We start from the raw sequence: 22,892 nt of genomic DNA on the forward strand, positions 1-22,892 counted from the left end.
TTCCCTCAGCCTTTCTCTGGACCTCCCCAAATAAAGACACTTCAGGTTGAAAGCCTTTGGATGGAGATGACTAGAATTACTGATTTTCTCTGTTGCTCACTTCAGTTTGAGACCCTACCATGAACACGAATCAGTTTTCATTGATCGAGTCAGTACGTTTTTAACTCAGTGTTCCACCCATTTGTTAAAACTGCCTTCTTGGTATGTATTTGTTAAATCTTGATTCACATCAATGAGCCATCATTGCTCTTTGAACATCTAGTCCGGTGTGTTTGGTAGCTAACGATGTGCATCTTGAATGAGACACATGTGAGGATATGTTTTGTGAAGGTGATTCATATGGCAAGGCCCAGTTTTGATGATTGCGTCTTCAGAAAATCTTTCTGATGCCAAGTGTGGCCACCGAACTGGATTTTCTGTAAGAGAAAAGGTCAGTAGAGTCCTACCAGGGGATGGTGAATGTGAAATATTGCTGAAATAAGAAGAAAAATACCTTCTAATAGAACTGAATTTGGAGTTTGAAATATATTGAATGCTAAAATGATTTTGCTAAATACCAGCCTGTGCATGAAATTGTGGTGCAAGAGAAAGATCAGTGGACTCGGGGTATGACCAGCTGCATTTAAATCCTTCCCTGGATAAGTCATTAACCTCAGGCTGGAAAATGGGGATTTGAATAATTATTCCTTACCCAGCTCTTTGTAATACAATGTAGGTAAAAACACTGTGTACTCTGTGAATGTGTTATTGGCCATCTCTCTGGGCCCTGTGTCACTAAAGATCTTGGGCAGGTCACTGGGCCTCTTTCATCTGTTAAATAAGGAAGTGGACCTGGATGATTATTCAGTTCCCTCCTATTTTTCTGCATGGAGATCTTCTCAAAGATTTGGTAGGCAATATTTCTTGGCTAACACTGGGCTGCCTGTGGGGCCCAAGCTATGGTATTTTCTGCCCACCTTGTTCCCGCCCTTCTTCCAGAGTCAGCTCCACGCAAGATGCAACATGAACTTGTGTAGATTTTGCCCTCGAAGAACTTCTACTGACCCCCGGCATCTGTGTGCTTTGCAGCATTCTGTTTCCTGTGAAATCTGATTTGACAAACCTGTGAAATTGGTGGGGCATACATTATTAACCCCATCTTACAAGCGAAGGAATTGAGATTTAGGAGGTTCATTCCTCTTTTAAGGTTTCAGGGGTAAGTAGTAGGCTTGGGACCAGACGGCAGCTCTTCAGAGGCTCTGTTTGGGGAATCTCACTGAGGGGGTCTCTAACCCTGCAACAGCCCCTGCCTTCGTGAGGGTTGCATTGAGTAGCCAGTGGAGCTTCTGGGAGAGTGGTTTGGCTCTGCATTTGACTGCTCTTTTCAGGAGTTTCCTTGGGGAGCAGCTTCTGAAAGGTGTGATCATGAGTTGGGAAATGGTTGAGAAGTGCTTGGAACAAAGCTTAGCTTAGAACATTCCCCTGGTCCTATCCTAGAGACTCATCTGGGTAACAACACTGCACGTCCATATTCACTCTGCCATCTCTGTCCCTCAGCCAGTTCCTCCTCCGGCCTGGGTCTCTGCTCTTTCCACAGTCCCTGAAATTTGCTTTACACAGTCCCTGAAATTTGACAGCTCATGTCTGGGTCCTGTTGATTCAGTTTCTGAAATATCTCATGAGTCTCCTTCCTCATGTTTGTTCCCATTGCTACCTGGCTCTGATCAGCTTCAGGACTTCTTTACCTCCTGACTAACTATTGTGCAAGCCTCTTTCCTCTCCTGTGTTTGCCTCTAACCTATACCAGGAATAAAAGAACCCACTAAAAACACAACACTTGTGTATTCTAAAACCTTTAGATACCCGTACATAGTCATTCTCTGTAGTCTGGAGTGCAAGCTCTTTACTATTTGACACTCTTCTTATCTCCCAATACTTGGTATTTCTATAGCTATCATTAGTCAACTTGGGTCATTCAGCTCTTCAGCTTTGTTCCACTATCTTGTCTAACTCTGTTCCCACCTGTAAACTTTTGCTTTCCCTCCATCTGGAATGATCCCTTAATATATTTCTTCTCACAGAAATAGTATACACCTTTCAAGCCCAATTCAGTCCTTCTCTTCAGTTACTTTCTCTGATACTACGAGTGGGGCATAATGACTCCTGTTTTTGATTTCCCAAGTAATTCCCCTGTGTGTCCTAGCACAGGGCCTTCCTAGAAGAAGATGCAAAATAAATTGCTGAGTAAATGAATGATTTGTTGTGCCTTGGAATGGACCTTGAGTATTGAGTAATGCCAGGCAAGTTTTACATTTTTAAGGACAGCTCTGAAATATTTGTGGATATCTCTTTTGCCTCCTAAACCCCATTTTCAAGTTAACATTAAGCCCTTCAAGTGTTCTCCATATGATGAGTTTCACTGGGGAGACTTCCTTCTTTTTGTTTTGTTATTTGTTAGGAATCCTCCTAAAATATGCAGCTCACATGTGGATAGTGTCCAGATGTGCTTTTACCCATGCAGGGCAAGTAGGACTATCTTCTCCCCTTTTTTCTGGACTATAGAATCACATTGTTTCAATTACAGAATTTCAGAATCAGAAAAGAGTTGTTTGATTTTCTCCACTGCATCCCTTTCAATTCTTTAATCCTCTCTGTAACTTTTGCTGTACAGCTCTTTATATGCAGAGGTGCTGCCTAAGTACACATGGGCTTTCTACTAATGTACCTCAGATTCTTCTAGGATTTTGATAGACAGCGCACATATGGCTCACATGGGGCTTCCAGTCAGTGGAAAACTTTAGTCATCCAGCTGAGATTACGTGTCAGTAATCTCTCACGAAGGCTTCACATTTCCTCTCCAGCTCATGTCCCACCTTGTCATCTCATACCGTGTTTCCCAAAAATAAGACCTAGCCAGACAATCAGCTCTAATGCATCTTTTGGAGCAAAAATTAATATAAGATCCTGTCTTATTTTTCTGTAATACATGACTGGGTCATATAATATAATATAACATAATATAATATAATATAATATAATACAATACAATACAATACAATACAATACAATATAATATAATATAATGTAATACTGGGTCTTATATTAATTTTTGCTCCAAAAGACGTATTAGAGCTGATTGTCTGGCTAGGTCTTATTTTCAGGGAAACACGGTATTAGAAGTAGTGATTTTGATCTTACTCTATCATTGTTCTAAAATAGTTTCATATGTTTGCTTATGCACAATTAAACTGTAAGGCAGAAGAGAATATCCTTTGAGACATTTCGTAAATAATTGGAGATTGGATTGGTGGCTGTTTTGGTGATAAAAGATGTAGGATTTTGACTTGTAACCCAGGTCACTACTTTTAGGATGCTATCGGCATTGGTAATGTGCAACAAGAAGAAAGCTAGACTGAGAAATACAGCCATGACTTATTATTCTACAGTGTAGTAGTGGCTAAAATGCTTAGGATCCATGCCCCAGCTGTTGGTGCGAAAGGGAGGATCTAATTAGAGTAGAGTATTTGCTGCTTAGGTGGGAATGAACCCAGTGGGGACAACTAGGCAACCTAGAGTAGTGACTTCATCTACCCCCAAAGTGAATTAACTTCATCTGAGCCATTTTTCTATTAGGCTCTCTAGACGTTGTGCCTCAAGCTTATAGGTTCTTCAAAGTCTGTTAGAAATGTTTGAACACTAAAAGAAATTGATTGACAACTAAATCGCAAAGTATGAATAAAATTTAAGAAATGATTAAATATCTACAAAAGCTCTCTTGCCCACAATAAAATAATATTTCATTGCATAAAATAACAGTGCATAGTTGAAATTCCACTACAGATGCTCCTCGACTTATGATGGGGTTATGTCTTGATAAACCTACTGTAAGTTGAAAATATCATAAGTCAAAAATGCATTTAATACACCTAACATACTGAGCACCATAGCATTGCTTACCTTAAATACACTCAGAACACTTACATTAGCCTACAGTTGGACAATTATCTTGAGTTTCATCTCAAGAATAGTTGCCTTCTTCTTCTCTCACTAGGAGACACAGATGGAGGTTTTGTAGGCATGATGGGATGTGAAAATACGAAACATGATATCCAAAAAATGCAGATTGAAAAGTATTTTTGATCTGTGGGTTGGGAATCTGTGGATGCTGAGGGCTGACTGTATGCATTGATCTCTGCCATTTTATATAAAGGACTTGAGTATCCACAGATTTTGGTATCCATGGGGTTCCCTGGGACCAAATCCCCACAGATACTGAAGGACAATTATAGTTAAGTTTGGGGGAAGTCAAAAGTTATATATAGATTTTCAACTGTGTGGGAGGTCAGAGCTTATAACTCCCACATTGTTCAAAGGTCAACTGTTGTTGCAAGTGCTCACATTACAAAGTAAGAATGAAAGATATCAAATGAGTAGCCCAACCTTTCACATTAAGATACTGGAAAAAGAAGAGCAACCTAAATCTAAAGCAGAGGAAGGGAAATAATAAAAATTAGAGGAAATTAATGGAATAGAGAATAGAAAAACAATATAGAAAATTAACATAACCAGATGTTGGTTAATTGAAAAAATTAAAATTGACAAACCTTTTGCTAGAATGAACAAAATGGAAAAAAAGGACTCACATGACTAAAATCAGGAATGAAAGGTGGGACATTACTACCAACTTACAAAAATAAAAGGATTTTAAGAGAATACTATGAAGAACTGTATGCCACAAATTAGATAATTTAGATGAAATGGACAAATTCCTAGAAATACACAAACTACCAAAGCTGACTCAGGAAGAAACAGAAAATCTGAGTAGACCTATAACAAAAGACTGAATTAGAAATTTTAAAAAACTTCCCACAGAGAAAAGTTCAGCATCAGATGGCTTCACTGGTGAATTCTACCAAAGATTTAAAGAAGAATTAATACAAATTTTTCACAAAATCTTCCAAACAATAGAAAAGGAGAGAATATTCCTCAAATCATTTTATAAGGCCAGTATTACCCTAACACCCAAACCAGACAAAGACAAGAAAAGAAAACTACAGGCCATTATCTCTTAAGCATATAGACACAAAGGGCCTCAACAAAATACTAACACCAAATCCAGCATCATATGTAAAAGGATTATACACCATGTCAAGTGGGATTTCTCCCAGTAATGCAAGGTTGGTTTAACATCTGATAATCAATTGATGTAGTACACATAACAATAGAATAAAGGACAAAAACCACATAATCATCTCAGTAAAGGCTGAAAAAGCATTTGACAAAATTTCATACCTTTTTGTTATAAACAAAACAAAACAAAACAAAACAAAACAAAACAAAACAAAAAACACTCAACAAACTAGGAATAGAAGGGAGTTTCCTCAACTTGATAAAGGATATTTTTAAAAAACCCATAGCTAACATCACAGTTACTGTGACTTATGCCTTTGAACTGTTCATATTTGGATTGTGAAGGAGGAGGAGGAATAGAATTTCAGTTTAGTGGTAACCTGAGTCAGGCATCAGATTTACTCTGATATAATGTGGTGCTGTATTTGTGACGTAAAATATCAGCTTTTGGTGAAGGGTACCAAGCAAATATTAACCAAAATGTTGTCGTGATGATAACAACATCCATGTTATAGAGAATGGTCATTTATTAAATCAGGATTCCTTAGAATCAGTCTAAATAATATTTATTCTAGAGGTGATCATTTTCTCTGCTGTGGAGAATATCAGTGACAAGTCCTGCCTTTTCAGATGTGAAATAAGGCTGCACCCAGGCTGTGCCAGCAAACAGCTGTGTGGCCTTTAGCACATCATTTTGCCTCTGAGTCTTAGTTCCCTCATCTGTAAAATGAGGGTAATAATACCCACTCCATAGGATTGATGGAAGATGAATGTCTAAATTGTGCCTTGTGAGTGCTTAGTACCTGTTGGAGGGGACAAACACACCTGATATGACCAGAAATGCCTAAGTTTCCTTCAAGCGAGTCCAATCAGATTCTCCAGAAAGAGAATTTGTACAGAGAAACCCTGAGACTGAGAGTCAGTTAGTGATTGTCTCTGGCGCTTGAAGGGGACAGAGGCTGGGAGTGGCCGTCTGGGGCCCAAACCTACTGATAAATGAATAGAGAGCTGGTCTGCAGAGACAAGCAGAAGAATGGTACAGACACCAGAGGTGTCCTATTAGCTGTGGGTTCAGAAACTGGCTTGGTCTAGGGATTGGGGAAAAGTCTTTAGAGAAGAGGGCTTTAGGCTGTGCAGTCACCTCAAAACAATGTAATGACTTGGAAAACGCTGATTTGATGCTTTCGATATTTAAATCAATAGGAGTATGAAATACTTGGGCAGTGTTAAGGGCTGACTCCGGGCAAAATGGAAACCTTGCCCTATGTTCAGTGTGCTTCTCCTTTCTTTGGCGTACACTCCAAGGTCCACTGCTCTTACATGGCTACCTAGTGCTCAGGCACCACAGGTACCTCAAGATACTCGTTGGTCACTGAACAGATTTTTAGAGTGCCCACCACTAGCAAGGCATTGTGCCCGGCCTACAGCCCATGAGTGTTGTAGAGAGATCGTTAGACGGGGAACAGCCCTGAGTAACCAACCAGCCCCGCTACAACAGCTAACAAAGACTGAGGGGATTGGGGAGGTGGCCTGTGAGCCACTGGACGGCAGGAGAGTCCGAGGCCCAATCTGATAGTTATATCAGGAGACAGGGCGGACAAGTCACAAGTTAGTTGCCAATCCAGACAGTACTTATAAGCATTTGGAGGCTGAAGTGGTTTTGAGCTCCAGTGATTCCAGAAATCTTTATGCTAGTAGATGTGTGACTTGAACTGGACCTTGAGGGAAGGAGGCAATTTAGGAAGGTGGAGAGGGGAAAGCTTTCTCACTGGGGTGGGTGGAATAAGGGGAATGGCCACTTAGTAACTGTGTTAGTCTTCCTGTACTGGTTGTTCCATTTATTCCATTCTTTGCTCAGACTTCCCTGGTCAGGTAACTTCGCCTGGACAGTTGAGAAGCTTTGAACTTTGCCTTGAAGGAAAAAATGACCTCAAGCTGAAAGGCAGATCTATTGTGTCTCACTTCTTTTCCTTGTTCATATAGATCCTTTTCTGGGGGGGAAAGAGGTTGGAGAGATTAGAGGTTATAGGAATAATATAAAAAATGATGTGATTATAGCTATCATTTATTTCCTGCCTATTTAGTGTCACATATTGTGCTTTATAGATATTGTGATTTAATTAAATTTATTCTGAGGTACAGTCCATTTTTATGGAGGAGAAGTTTGAGGCTGAAACAGGTTAGGAAGTTTGCCAATGTTATGCCAAGTGAAAGGTCAGAATTAAAAGTCAGGTATGGTTGGCCTTAAGGCCTATAGTCATACTTGGTTTAATTTCCCATTACAGAATGGAATATAAACCAGTAAATAATAGATGCTTTGTTAGTGAATTAAAAAAAATCTTTTGAGGGGCAGCCGGATGGCTCAGTTGGTTAGAGCACGATCTCTCAACAACAAGGTTGCCGGTTCAATTCCCACATGGCATGGTGGGCTGTGCCCCCTGCAACTAAGATTGAAAATGTCGACTAGACTTGGAGTTGAGCTGTGCCCTCCACAACTAGATTGAAGGACAACGACTCGGAGCTGATGGGCCCTGGAGAAACACACTGTTCCCCAATATTCCCCAATAAAATTTAAAGAAAGTAAAAAACAAAAAATATTTTGAAAACACTAATGGAAGTGAAAAGCATTAGTCCCCTGAGTGTAAGTATTTTACAAGCCATTTGAAATGTTCATTTATTGTCACTTTCTTCCAAAGGAAAACTATCATTTAAAACGTGAGAATTTGCCTTATAATCTTTAAACATGCAGAGATAATAAACGTGTAACACTTAGCTAGGAATAAGACTTTGTTGAGGAAGAAATTTTTAGGAATGCTGCCAGCTGTACTTCCTGTGCTAAGCACTGGAGTATTAGGGGGGATAAAAGTGTAATAAAGTTTTAATGCCCAGTTATAACAGCAAGGTAACAGCACCAGCATGCACTTTTATTTAGTATAGAAGAGTCTCTGTATTTAGAGAACTTTACTATGAGGGAGATTCAAGTACAAGATATACATAGGTGGATACAATACATGTGCCCAAAATGTTTTAGTATGCTGGTCTTGTCCAGCTTAGAAGACTTACTTCTGGATTTCTTTGTACAGTTATCTGATCCCAGATCTTGTCCAGCCCAGATTTTAGTTTGTGTGTCTGTTTTTTAATTTTTTTTTTTTTACCCACTATCAAATCAGTTTAAATTCATTTTAACCCTTCTTTATTTCTGTTCCTAAGGAAGCTATAATTAATTAAATTACTAAGGGGAAAGAGGTTCTTCTGCCTGCTTCTCCTTATTTACGCCCCCAATTTAAGACTAACCACATTACTGAGGGCCTTCTGGTCTGGACCTGGTCAGGTGCTGGGGAGGGAGCAGCCATGGCGCCTGCCCCTGTGAGGGCCAGAGCCAGGCGGCCTCCCCCACAGTTGCAGCCCTCAAGCTCTGTGCTGTTCCTGTGTGTACTGGGGGCGTGGAGGAATAAATGAGTGTCCTCCTAGAGCTTATAGACCTATGGGGGAGGTTGATATTAAACAAAAATAAGAAAATTTTAGGCAGAGTCAGCCATTAGCTCATCAGTCCCCAGTTCCTCCTCCATTTCATTGGGCCTCTCTGCTTCTCTGGCTTCTGCGTGTGATACCTCGATTGGTACTGGGGTAATTCAGTTGTGAAATTCAACTCTTTCCCTAGTATCTTACTCAGAACTCACGTATACAGAAGACTGGGTTCTGGGGTACAGGGGAATTTTCTGAAGATGGGAGAGGGGGTATTTATGGTCTAGCAATACAGACCCTTTGGAATGGAGCTGAAGGCATCACTGTTTTTAAAATGTCCTCGACCACGCCAGCTCCTCGGAGTTTCACAGGCCCTTCCCTTCACCATTTCACTGGCTCCTTCGCTCCCCTGTGGCTCCCTTCTCTTTCTTGTCTTTCCTCTTCTTTTCTCCCTGACGGGTGAGGAAGATCTGGTGCAGGACCTAGACTAGAAAGATGGGCCTCCTGAATTCTCCCACCCACATCCCTCTACCTTTCATTTCATTTTGTTTCTATTGCAGTATTTATCCCTCTGGCAACCAAAAGAAGCTTTGCTTACAAAGGTGGAAAAATCTCTCAGGCTGTGAAGTGGGATTTTAGCCCTTGACATATGGTGCAGAGAGACAGGGAGGAAAATTCCACTACTCAAATCTGATTTGCCCTTCAGGGGTGGCGTGAGCGTTTTCTCCCTCAGTCCCTTGGGTAAACTAACCCAGATTTAAAGAGAATGATTGTGTTCATCATTTTCTATGGCTTTGTGGTACAATATGAAAAAGACACAGAAGAAATGAGAGCGGAATTAGCATTATGTGGTTTTTCATAAGGGCTTTAAAAACTCTCCTTATAAAAATAATACATGGTCTGTGTTTGAGGTTTGGAAGAATCGATATTAAAATGTCAATTCTCCCCAAATTGATCTATAAATTAAACACAACTCCAGTCAAAAGCCTTATCAAGTTTTTTTGTAGTAATCAACCAGCTGATTTTAAGATTTATTTTTTTAAAGATTTTTATTAAAAATATAGCTAACATATAATATTATACTAGTTTCAGGGGTACACCATAGTCATTCAACATTTATAGACCTAAAGAAGTGCTCACCATGATAAGTCCAGCAACCATCGGACACTGTACCACACAATCACAATATTATTGACTATATTCCCTGTGCTGCACATCACATCCCCATGACTTATTTGTTTTATACCTGGGAATCTGAGCCTCTTATTCTCCTTTCCCTTTAAAATTTTTTTCAATTACAGTTGATTTAAGATTTAGAATTAGCTAAAAGCTACTATAATAGGCAAAAAGAACTATAACAACCAATTTTTTTTTTGAAAAAGAATAAAATTGGAGGGCTCACACTACCTAATTTCAAGACTTATTGTAAAGCAAAATAATCAAGACAGTGTGGTATTTATTGGCAAAAGGATGTAGATCAGTGGAACAGAATCAAGAATCCAGACATAGTCCCACAAAATATGGTTAATTGTTTTTGACAAAGTTGTGAAGGCAATTCAATGGAAAAAAAATGTAAAGGCAATTTCAACAAAATTGAAACCTCAATTTTTGAAAGGTTTGTTGAAAACCTTTCAACAAAAGATTCTTGAAAAATTAAACATCCATGAACAAAAAAATGGACTTTCACCTATGTCTCACCCCATATACAAAAATTAACTAAAAGTGGATCATGGATCTAATTGCAAAACTGAATTAGAACTCTTTTAGAAAACATAGGAAAATATCTTTGCGACTTTGGTTGGACAAAGAGTTCTTAGGCCGACACCAAAAGTATGATTCCTGAAAGAATAATTTGATAAATTGGACTTCATCAAAATTAAAAATTTTTGCCCACATAGACACTGTTAAGACAATGAAAAGACAACCCCCCAACTGGGGAAAAAAATTGGGAATCACTTATCTGACAAAGGACTTATATCCAGAATTAATAAAGAGCTCTTAACAATAAATAAAAACAACCCAATTTTACAATGGGCAAAATATTCACTGGATACTTTACCAAAGAAGATATACAGATGAAAAAAATTAAGCACGTGAAAATATGCTCATATCAGCAGCGATTTGAGTTACTCAGTATTCAGCTTCAACAACCATCAACACTTTGCCATAGTGGTCAATAACATTTGTAAAGGACAGGCAATACTCTCAAAATATTAGTGAGGATGCAGCATTTTGGAGCCAGTAATCCAAATAAAATAATTTTCAAAACTCTTTATTAGTGCATTTTTAGTTTTCTAATGAAAGTAATCCATGATGTTTGTATAAATTGCAAATAGTACAGAAGAGCCCTATGCCCCATGAACTCCAGACCCACTCCCCATATCTACTTAACACGCTTCTTCTACGGGTTCTCAGCGTGTATGTAATTGGATGTGGCAAACCCCTCCTACCTGACCCAAAGCGAGGGAAGCATCCCTGCCCCCATGTAGAGGGGGAAGATCAGGAGATGAGTGGGTCTGTAGTCCTTGCAGCCCAGTATTCAACTGGCGGGAATGTCCTCTCAGCCCCAATGCCAAGAGAGTCCTGTTACTCCCTTCACCCCCGGCTCAACTCTGAGGGAAATTCAGTTCAACATCCCCATTAAATATACCTGGCCATTCCAATGTTTCTATTTCTCCAAAGAAAACAAAGTCTAGACTGTATAAGAAAAAACTATTCCTCCCTCTAATATGACTTTGATCCTACTTCTGGTATAATTACAATCCTGAGACTCTTGTGCTATGGATAATTCCAGTCTTTTTTGAGCTTGCAGATTAGTTCTCATTCTCCATTTTGACCTGATAGGTAGTGGCAGGTGAATGGCTTTAGTTCATCCTGCTACACAGATACAAACACACACAACTTTTTTAAAATTAGGGGCAAATATAGAAGTGCTAAAACTTTCTTTTATACCTATAACAATAGTTTCTTGGGTTGGGGTGGGGGAAAGTGGAGGAAACATTCACCTCCAGTTGCCATTACTACTGAAACAAGCAGCTCGTTTCTAAGGAGAGTTACCTAGTACCTACTTTATTTCAGAATCCATTGTTAAACATAAAGAAAATGCGGTCCTTTATTGGTATCTGATCTTAGTCAAATGATAAAGGTCAATGCATGGAATATAGGGTTTATAAGAGTTGTACAGTTTGTTCATATAATAGAGAGATCCAAATGTAATTCAGTTACCAAGATTTTACAAACTGCCTCTTGTAAACGGCAAAAACATAAAATTATGTTGTCTCTGGATGTGTGTAGTTGCACACACACACCATTGTGGGTTTATGTGGTCAACAAAGTTAGCTCTTATTTTCAGAGGGGCTGTGATGCCAGCCAAGCATTCATGGCTCTTCACATCTGAGTGGAAGAATAAAGAAGTCAATGTTTAATAAAAAACAAACAGACAAAAAGCCTCCATGTGGGGAATCAGGCACTTTCTATGCTGCTGGTGGGAATGCCAGCTGGTGGGGAATTGGGGATGGAAATTTGGCAATACCTAACCAACTGTTGTTTGAAAACTGCTCTATTTGCCTCCCTGTATTAGAAGATTTTCATACTTTGCATTTAGTCAGAGTTAGCCTATTCACAATATTTAATGGTAGAGAAAAAAAATGAGCTTTCATAAGTTTTAGAGTCTCAAATTATATTCAATTTCTTTGTCTTAATTTAGATATTTTCTTAAAGTACTTCCCATGCAGTTAATAACAACAAAGAACTGGCTCTGAGGATTACTAGATAAAGCAGCCCTGTAATCGTAAGAGGCCTTCTGATGTAACCAATTCGGGTTAAGTTTTGGTAGTTTCTTGCAAGTTAAACATACACTTCTCCTTTGACTCAGCAATACCACTCTTAGTTATTTATCCAAGAGAAATGCAAACATAGACCTTTACATGGATGTTCACAACAACTGTATTCATAATAGCCCAAACTGGGAAAAACAAAACAAAAACCCTGAATGTCTATGAACTGGAGAATGGACAAATTATTGCCATCCATATGATGGCTACAACTCAGCAAATAAAAACGAATGAACTACTGATAAACACAACATGGATGAATCTCAAAAGCAGTATCCTGAGAGATAGAAGCTAGACACAAAAGAAAACATACTTTAAGATTACATTATATGAAGTCTTTCGAGTAGGCAAAACTAGTCTCTTGGGGAAAAAAAATCACAACAGTGGTCAGTCGCTTGGGGACTAGGAGCTAGGGTGAGCTGGGAAGGGCCATGTGAAGGTACTCTCCATAGAGGGAAATGTCCTGTATCTTGAAAGGGGCGAAGGTTACATGGATGTATCCATTTGTCAAAATTTATTAAAATAAATTTCACTTCAGATTTGAGTATTTCAGCATATGTAAAGTTTACCCTATCCCTAAAATTTTCTTTTTTAATACAAAAGGTCTTCTGGTTTCTCGTTGGCCAATTGCAAGCCGTACTATGAAATTTTAGCTTGAATCATACAAATAAAAATTAGAAGTTTGTATAGAAACTTATTACTTATCAGATATTTCACATTGTACTTTCTTTAAATCTTGGAACACAACATTAATAATAAGCAAAAACATGAAGTGTGTAGAACCAAAATAAAAGGCATTATGAAAATTTGACCTCTCTGAGTATACCACACAGTTCTGAAAGGTGAACTCATTCTTCCCCGAGAGGTAAGTGGGATCTTAGATCAAAGAATTTCCTTCTTTACATTTATGATGTTATACTTGCATGTGATCTTTAGAAGTAGATGATGCATCCCATTTTAGGATTTGAGCCTTTACCAATGCTGTGCCAAACCACACATTGCACAGGTAGTGCAATGTATCTATGTTGCCTAGAGAGCGACTTCTATTGGCTGCATTGGTAATTCTCTGGGTTGTATTTCTTGGCAGTCTGGAGAGGTTGGAAGAGAAGGAGAAGAGAATTGTGGCCTGGAATAAATTTTTTTAAAATTTATTTATTGGGGTGACAATTGTTAATGAAATTACATAATTTCAGGTGTACAATTCTGTATTACATCATCTATAAATCCCATTGTGTGTTCATCACCCAGAGTCAGTTCTCCTTCCATCACCATATATTTGATCCCGCTTACCCTCATCTCCCTCCCCCCACCCCCTTTACCCTCTGGTAACCACTAAACTATTGTCTGTGTCTATGAGTTTTTGTTTCTCATTTGTTTGTCTTGTTCTTTTGTTGTTTCTGGTTTATATACCACATATCAGTGAAATCATAGGGTTCTCTGCTTTTTCTGTCTGACTTATTTCGCTTAGCATCATACTCTCAAGATCCATCCATGTTGTCACAAATGTTCCTATATCATCTTTCCTTAACGCCGAATAGTATTCCATTGTGTATATATACCACAACTTCTTTATCCATTCATCTATTGAAGGACATTTTGGTTGTTTCCATGTCTTGGCCACCGTAATCAAATCTGCAATGAACATTGGAGCACACATGTCTTATTGATTAAATGATTTCAAATTCTTTGGGTAGATACCCAGGAGAGGGATTGCTGGGTCGTATGGTAATTCCATTTGTAATTTTTTGAGGAACCTCCACACTGCCTATGGCCTAGAATAAATTTTATTCAGAGCATCCTATAAAAGATTTACCCCTGTCTATTTTATTTTAAATATCCAGTGGCCTGATATACTTGTATGTCTCATGGTGTGATTCCTCTAAAAAAAGAAAACAAAAATCATTCTGATTCTCATGGACTCTAGGATTTCCCTCTCTAGCTCCATCGACATCCTCATCCCCCAGATTTCCTTTTATTTCCAAATGAGAAAATCTGGTAATCTGTTGGGCCTGTAATCCTGTGAGCAGCTCTCAGCAATGAAATGACCTTGGGTGAACAGAGAGATTAGCCAGGAGAAAGAATTAAACACATCTCTGTGAGTGCTGTGCTCAGAGAGGAATAGAGGGTGAGTGATGCTGACACAGTCTCCTGGAATCCAATGGCCTCCTGGTGTAACAAGTGTGGGCAGCGAGACCCCAGATACTTACCTTACACATCGGTGCGGATAACAGAGGCAGAGATGAGGGCTTACCACCATTTCCTAGGAAGCTGCATCAGGCTAGAATATATGGCAAAAAAAGGTACTGTGAGAGCAATGATGCCTTTCCTTTACGTATGTTTTGTTATTCATCCTCCTTCTCAGTGGAATAATGGTTTAACTAACAAATTTTACATTAAAAAATTTTACTTTGCAATGCTAACTCAAGGTTGCTAAGGAGTTTAAAAAGGACTTTAAAAAAACATTAATCAGTTATTAACTATATTGTTGATGGCCATTTATTTAAAAATTCATAATAAAAAGAGATGATCAAATATTCTGAAAAAATCAGGCTGTAAGATAGAATGTATAAGTATGAATCCATTTTAAAAGCATATATGTCTATGTATACATATATATGTACTGACTTTTATATGCCAATAAGATAACTATTTGATTTGGGATGAAGGAATGATAAGGAGTTTTACTTCTTTTCTGTTGTATTTTTATTTTTAAAAAGCAACTAACATATATTGCTTTTGTAAAATAAAAATGAGAATCCAGATTGTGAAATTCATGTACCCAAGAAAAATGTTAAGTCTGAAGAGAAATGTTAAATCTGAAAGGCTAAGGCTTCATGTTAGACAACTGAGCTGGTAACAGACTGGTGGTTTAAGAATAGAAAAAAGAAAAACACTTCCCTTCAGTGGGCTGAGTGAGAAGGAACAGGGATATCTTAAGTCTGTCTTACATGTATCTGGACGCCAATGCTCTAGGAGCTGAAGCAACTACTTGTTTCTAAAACTACTTCTTTTATGGATGGGCTTATTAATATAGTCCTACATTTTTAATTTATTTTTTTGCCTTGAAAATGTTTATAATACATTTATTCCCCTTGGATCACAGGCTAGGAAAGGTGATTAAAGCAAATGCCTTTGTCTGTCTCATTACTCTTTATTTATACTTGGAACCTATTTTTCAAGAGAGGAGAATTATTGACTAGAGAAATGTGCTTTTCAAATAAACTCATCATTGTTGCAATATACTTTCTGGTTGAGACATGATTCATGCTTTTACTGTTTTCTATACCATTTACAGTATATAATATATGCACACTGTATTCTCAAAGGCAAGGACTACTATGTATTTGCTACCTAAGAAAGAACGACCTGATAATCAGATTTTGCTTTTCATACTTAAAACATAGGTGCTCACCTGTGCGTGCACATAAAGCCTTACAGGGCTTGAATTCAGTTGTAAATTATTGCCCTAATTTTCCTAAAGCTAAATCATAAGAGCTTTACAGTTTTGTTAATAGTGAAGAGAGGAAGTAATTTGAAAGAAGAATATGAAGAATGTCTGAATCCTAAACTGACAGCATAATATGCAGTATTGTTGCTTTTTTCCCCCCACTATCAAAGGTCATGAAAGGTTCACCTACCTGCTTTAGCTGTCAATATTTTTTTTCTATCTGTGACTCGAGACAACAATGAATGTTTTATGAATGTCTAAGTGGCCTTCTGATATTACTGCAATCTTTGATTTATGGGATGCTGTCAGTAGACTTATTGGCATAATATTAATTTATTGGGATTAGAGGAATGAAACTCAGGAGATGACATACTGATTGAAATATGTGTTAACCAAGACCCATATTTTATTTCATTGTTGAGGGTCAGGAATATTCATCAGTTGAAGATTTGTTTTTTCACTGACTATCCCCCCTTTTGTTCTTTGTAAAAAACAAAACCAACAAACAAACTCATAGACGCAGACAATAATATGAAGTTTACCGGAGGGGGAGAGGGGTGAGGAGAGGATGAAGAGGGTAAAGGGGATCAAATATATGGTGATGGAGGGAGACTAGACTATGAGTAGGTGAGCACACAATGCAATATACAGATGACGTATTATGGAATCGTACACTCAAAACTTATATAATCTTATTAATGTCAGCCCAGTAAATTTAATTTAAAAATAAATAAAATTTAAAAAGAACAAAATGTATTTAAAATATTATTATAAAATGAATGCATGCCTGTAAGTTAGGGTAAGCCCAACTGCTGCAACAACCCCCAAATTTCATTGGATTAATACACTCCAATACTCTGTCCCCGGTCAAAGGACCATTTTCCTCAGTGTTTTGGGGACCCTGCCTGTTTCTGTCTTTTACGTCTGCCATCTACTGGCCTCAGAGTTGTTACCTTGCATCCTACAGGAGGGCAAAAAGACAGTTGTGAAGGTACACCTATTTCTTACATACCCCAGCTCAGAAGTAACACATTTTTGCTCATCTCCCATTGGCATTCACTAGTCACATGTCCATAACTGTTGATTGGGGTGGGGTGGCTGGGAGATTGAGTCCCTCTTCAAGGAGTCACCTTGCGGTGATAATGCTACTGTATTGAAGAGGAACTGTGAATGGTTGGCAGCTAGCTATCTATGCCTCAATTGTTCATTACAGAAACATTCCAATAATATAAGTTCCTCTATACGTACATATATGTAAATTTCACATAAGCGATAACATTCTTCTTTATATCTTGCTTCCATTTTTAAAAATAAAACAATATATTTTGAACTCCCTTTCCTGTTAGTACATATTAGATCAATCTGATTATATTTGATGGCTCAATAGTATTCCATTGTATGGCTGTATCATAATTTAACTCATGCCCATTAATGGACATTTGCACTAGAAGAACAATACTGTAATAAGCATCTCAGTGCCCACTTATCTTACACTTGCATTAATGGTCCCTTAGGTTAAATTCCTAATGTGACATTTCTTGGCTAAAGATGATATATTTAACATTTTGACAGATATTTCTAAATTAATCAAATTGATCAACTTTTAAAAAGAGTACCTATTTATACTTTTACCGATAGAGAATCTGCCTGTAATCTTGCCCAGTCTATGTTATTTATCTTTAAAATAATTGCCAATCCATCAGGTAGGAAAGATCTCATTCTGTTTTAATTTACATTTATTTGTGAGGTTCAACATATATACATATATGTTACTGACTGTATTTCTTCTGTGAATTGTCTGTTCTAAGCCTGTGTCCATTGTATGAGTTTCCTAGGGCTGCTATCAGAAATGACCACAAGCTGAATGGCTTTAAACAACAGAAATTTATTTTCTCACAGTTCCAGAGGCCAGAAGTTCAGAATCAAGGTGCTCCCCTCTACAGGCTCTAGGGGAGATTCAGTTTCTTGTCTCTTCCAGCCTCTGGTGTCTACAGGCATTTCTTGGTTGATAGGGGCATCATTCCAGTCTGTCTCCATCTTCACATTCTCTCTCTCTCTCTCTCTCTCTCTCTCTCTCTCTCTCTCTCTCTCTCTCTCTCTCTCTCTCATAAAAGAACACTGTGATTGCATTTAGGGCCCATGGAGATAATTCAGCATAGGCTCTTCTTTTCAAGATGCTTAACTTAATCACATCTGTAAAGACCCTTTTTCCAAATAAGGTAATGTTCACAAGTTCACAGGTATTGGGATTAGGACATGGCCATATCTTCTTTTTTGGGGGGCATGCGGGTGTGTATCGGGGAAGCACCATTCAGCCCACTACACTGATTTCTTATTAATTTGTAAAGGCTGTTTACCTTTTAGGAAAATAAACCTTTTATCAACCATATGTGCTGTAAATTTTCTAGTTGTCTTTTGAGTTTGTTCAAGGTGTGTTCGCCCTGCCAAAGTAGTTTTTAAATTAGTTAACTTTATCAGTCTTTTCTTATTGGGATTTCTATCATACTTTGAAAGGCTGTTCCAATTATAGTGTTATAAAAATTGTTCTCCCATATTTTCTTCTAACACTTTTGTGTTTTCATTATTTAATCCACTGGAGTTTATTTCAATGCAAGAAGTGAACTATGGACACAACTTAAACATTTTGAAAATAATGTTCTTACTCAGTTCTTATAACAACCACGTGGATGTATCGTAATTTCCCCCATTTTCAGATCAGGAAATTAAGGCACAGGGAGATTAAGCAGTTTGCTTGAGGTACTCTGCTGTAAGTGGCAGAGCCAGGATTTGAACCCAGGCCTTGTGGCACCAGAGGTCATGCTCTTAATCACTACACTTGATGTCCTGTTATGACCAGCAGATTGACCCAACACTGTTTCTTGAGTAATCTCTGCCTGGCCCCATTTGAAACGCCATTTTTATCATGTACTATATCCCAATTTATATTTTGGTCTAATTCTAATCTCAGTTATGCGCCTGAGTCCTTTCAAACTCATAACAAGTTCTATCACACTTACTCTGTAGTGAAAGAGAAAGAGGTAATATGGCATCAGTGGAGACTTTATGAGCAGAATTCCAAAGCAAACCACCAATACATGGCAATAGCATGGGTGTTTGAGAAAAATCTGTCGTGGTCTCCTTGAGATCATGGCTGAACGGCCTGAATGATAAATTTAATTGGCTTTTATTTGAATAGAATCTATTATATTCAAACTGCTTCCACATGTTTTTTTAAGTAAATTAAATTAGCTAATGTACGTAAAGCATATAGCACAGCAGCCGGTATGTGGTAAGTGCTTAATAAATGGTAGTGTTAATCCTCAGAACAGCCCTCTAAAAGATATTATTGTTATCTATTCCCATTTCATAGAGGAGGAATGTGAAGATGGAGGGGCTGCTCAGTGGCAGAGTTGGGAATGCAAGTCCAGTTCTTTTCATTCTACTTCCATGGTATCTGGGTGAATTAATTAATTGAGAGAGGAAGGAAGGAATGTTTGGCCACAGCCTCCAGAGCTTTTACTTAAACAAAAATAAATCTGTTTTCTATTGTATTGCTCAAATGTCTAACATTGTAGCATTTTGATTCCTTTGTGTCAAGATTTTTTTTTTCTCTAAGGAGCTTTAGAAAGAAATGAAAGTACAGAAACTCTTGGAAGAAGGCCACATTCAATGATCATGACTCATATCAAGTCTTCTCACCTCCTTGTGTTATACCATAATTATTGTGCCTAAGACACTGCTTCCAGCTGAGAGACTTGACTGAATCCAGGGCTGGGAGTGGGCTACGAATGGGAGAGCATAGGCATTAAGGGGCCCACACTGAGTAGTGGGGTAGGGCAGGAAGTGTGCTGGAAGGAGAGGTAAGCAGGAGCTCAAGCCAGGGGTGGCTTGTTTCCCAGGGTGCTGACTCCAAAAACAGCACAGAAGAAAATGTTAGGCCAAAAGTTATACCGTGCAGGCCTCAGTTTCAAGAATACTTTGAATACACATAGATTGAATACACATAGATGATTATTTTTATAGAATAAGAGAAGCAGACTAGTGGACAACCCAAATAAACCCTTTTTCTTTTCCTGAGTTGCACTTTCATAAGCAACAAGAAAGGACCAAGAATGGTCTGAGGCCTTGGAATCAATGTGTGCTTGCTTCTCTGTTGCATCAGCAACTGTCAGGAGTGCTTGTTAGAAATGCCCTACCCCAAGTCTACAGAATCAGAATCTACATTTTAAAGCCCAGGTGATTTAAATATCCATTATAACTTGAGCACAGCTCTCCGGGAGTGTTGATTAAAACGCTGGTGTGTGTGTGGGGGGGCACTTTGAAATCTAGTGCTAAAACTTGAAAGCATAACAGAAAGGAGGGATTAGGTATTTTCAGAGATTTTCTTAATTTCCTCCAGGGCCTTGATTGCTTTTTATTCAGAATACCCCATGCGGCAGAGCTGGTTTCATCTCTCCTGGAGTTCCAAAGTGCTACAGGAGAACTTCATCTCCAGCTTTGTTGCTAAGGAAACTCTTACAAACTTCCACCTCTGCAGGGTTTATCTCACACAAGGGTACAATGGGAAATGTCAGCAGAAATTAAGAAGCTTTAAAAAATGTGTCTGTAATGGAACAAAAAAAAAGAGAAAAGGGATTGGATAAGTATTCAAAAACAGGAATGTGTATGCCTAGTAATATTTTATCAGTTCTCAAAGCAATTTTAAGGAAGCATTTGCAGTGCCTGGGGCAAGAGTACAAATGGAGGCTGACATGCCATGGTTAAATAAAACATGTTCTATCTTCTTACCTTGACAGACATACGCTCATAAGAATAAAATTAAAATATGTGAAGCTGTGGTTTTTATATGACTAAAAATCAGAAAATAGCAAAGATGACTAAATTGAATTATTGCTTGTGTCTGAGTGCTGTGTTGATTAGCTAGTGAAATTTGGATGAGTAATAAACATATCCATTATATACAAATCATTAATTAATCCATAAAATATTTTTTCTTGCCTTCATCTCAGCAAAAGCACTACTGTTCCTGAAAATAAGACCTAGCCAGACAATCAGCTCTAATGTGTCTTTTGGAGCAAAAATTAATATAAGACCTGGTCTTATTTTACTATAATATAAGACCAGGTATAATATAATATAATATAATATAATATAATATAATATAATATAATAATATAATATAATATAATAATATAATACCAGGTCTTATTTTACTATAATATAAGACCAGGTATAATATAATATAATAATAATATAATATAATACCCGGTCTTATAATAAAATAAGACCGGGTCTTATATAACATAACATAGCGTAACATAACACAATACCGGTCTTATTTTACTATAATATAAGACCAGGTCTTATGTAATATTTTGCTCCAAAAGACGCATTAGAATTGATTGTCCAGCTAGGTCTTATTTTGGAGAAACACTGTATATTGTTATAATTGAGATTTTCCATAATTTGAGCTCTGTTGAGAGCAATGATCTGAAGTAAATGTGATCTGAGTAAAATGTAATTGTATTTAAGGAGTTCAAAATTTGAATGTTTGTATAATGAATTGGAAGGATAAAAGTTAAGAACGGATACTTGGTTGTACTGGACGTGATATTTCATTATATAAGAATGTACAGCATTCATGTCATGTGAGAAGAAGGATTCACCAAGTTCATTAATTTGTCTTTTCTCTTACCTAAGCAATTCCACTGCTCAAATCCTCACGGCTCAAATCCTCCGAGCACTCAGAAGCAATGTCTGTCCCTGATGTCAGCAGTGGCACAGCCCATAATCCGTCGTAGCATTTGGATGTCGTCACCTTTTCTTTTGAGGATCTAGATGAAGAGATGTGGAGAAGTCCTTCCCTGGGGTCCCAATAAGGTTAAGAGAGTAGATATTTAGAGCTGTGTTGCCCGGCCAGCACTGAGGTCTGGATCATGAGTGACAGAGGTACCCACGAGGTGTTTAACTCAGATATTTATGGGAGGGGGGTTTGTGATATGTGGAGCTCTCGAAAATGTGGGGCCTGGGGGTCACAAGAAAACTGTCTGGGGTAATGGAAATGTTCCGTATCTTGATCTGTTTGATGGTTAAATCAGTGTATGTATTTGTCAAAATTCATCGAACTGTACACTTAAGATTTGTGCATTGTACTGCATGTAAATTATATTTCAATAAAGCCCTGTTAGCAAAAAAAAAAAAAAGTAAAGGCTACCAGAGCATACGTTTTTATGTAAATTAAAGGGGGGTAACTACAGTATGATTTCATCACTCTAACACAACTCTTTCATGTGTTTTTCTTTTCATATGCCTGCCTGCATGTGCACAAACACACCACATACATGCTTTTGTTTTTTTAAAACCTGGCTGCAATCCCACCATACATGCAATTTTTATGTCCTTGATATTCTATCTTAAATCTTTCTCTGTGGACATGGTCTTAATAATTATACAGATGGTCCTTGACTAATGATCGTTTGACTTAATTAATTATTTTTTTGACTTTAAGATAGTCATTTTGTGAAGCGAACATTACCCTGATACCAAAACCAGATAAAGACATTTAAAGAGAAAATGACAGGACAATATGCTTGATGAACATAGATGCAAAAGTTCTCAACAAAATATTAGCAAACTGAATTCAACAATATATTAAAAGGATTGATTACACACCATGTCCAAGGGGGACTCATCAAAGGATGTGGGCATGTTTCAACATCCATAATCAATCAGTGCGCTACACCACATTAACAAAATAAACGATTAAAGCCATATGATCATCTCAATAGATGCAGAAAAAGCACTTGACAAAATTCAATATCCTTTAATGCTAAAAACTCTCAACAGAGGGAATATAGAAGAAACATATCTCAACATAATAAAGGCCATAAGTGACAAACCCACAGCTAATATCCGCCTCAGTGGTGAAAAGCTGAAAGCCTTTCCTCTAAGATCAAGACAAGCATGCCCACTATCACCACTGCAATTCAACATAGTACCGGAAGTCCTTGCCACAGAAATCAGACAAGATAAAGAAA

At 37.9% G+C, this 22,892-nt stretch overlaps 1 protein-coding gene across 5 annotated transcripts in view; it reads left to right on the plus strand.

The window, feature by feature from the left end:
* Positions 1-22,892, plus strand: part of MCF2L2 (MCF.2 cell line derived transforming sequence-like 2) — a 213,038-nt gene that overhangs the window by 1,124 nt on the left and 189,022 nt on the right. The gene's annotated exons all lie outside the window — the stretch shown is intronic.

Source organism: Rhinolophus hipposideros, assembly GCF_964194185.1.
Source record: "Rhinolophus hipposideros genome assembly, chromosome: 2".
NCBI lineage: Eukaryota > Metazoa > Chordata > Mammalia > Chiroptera > Rhinolophidae > Rhinolophus > Rhinolophus hipposideros.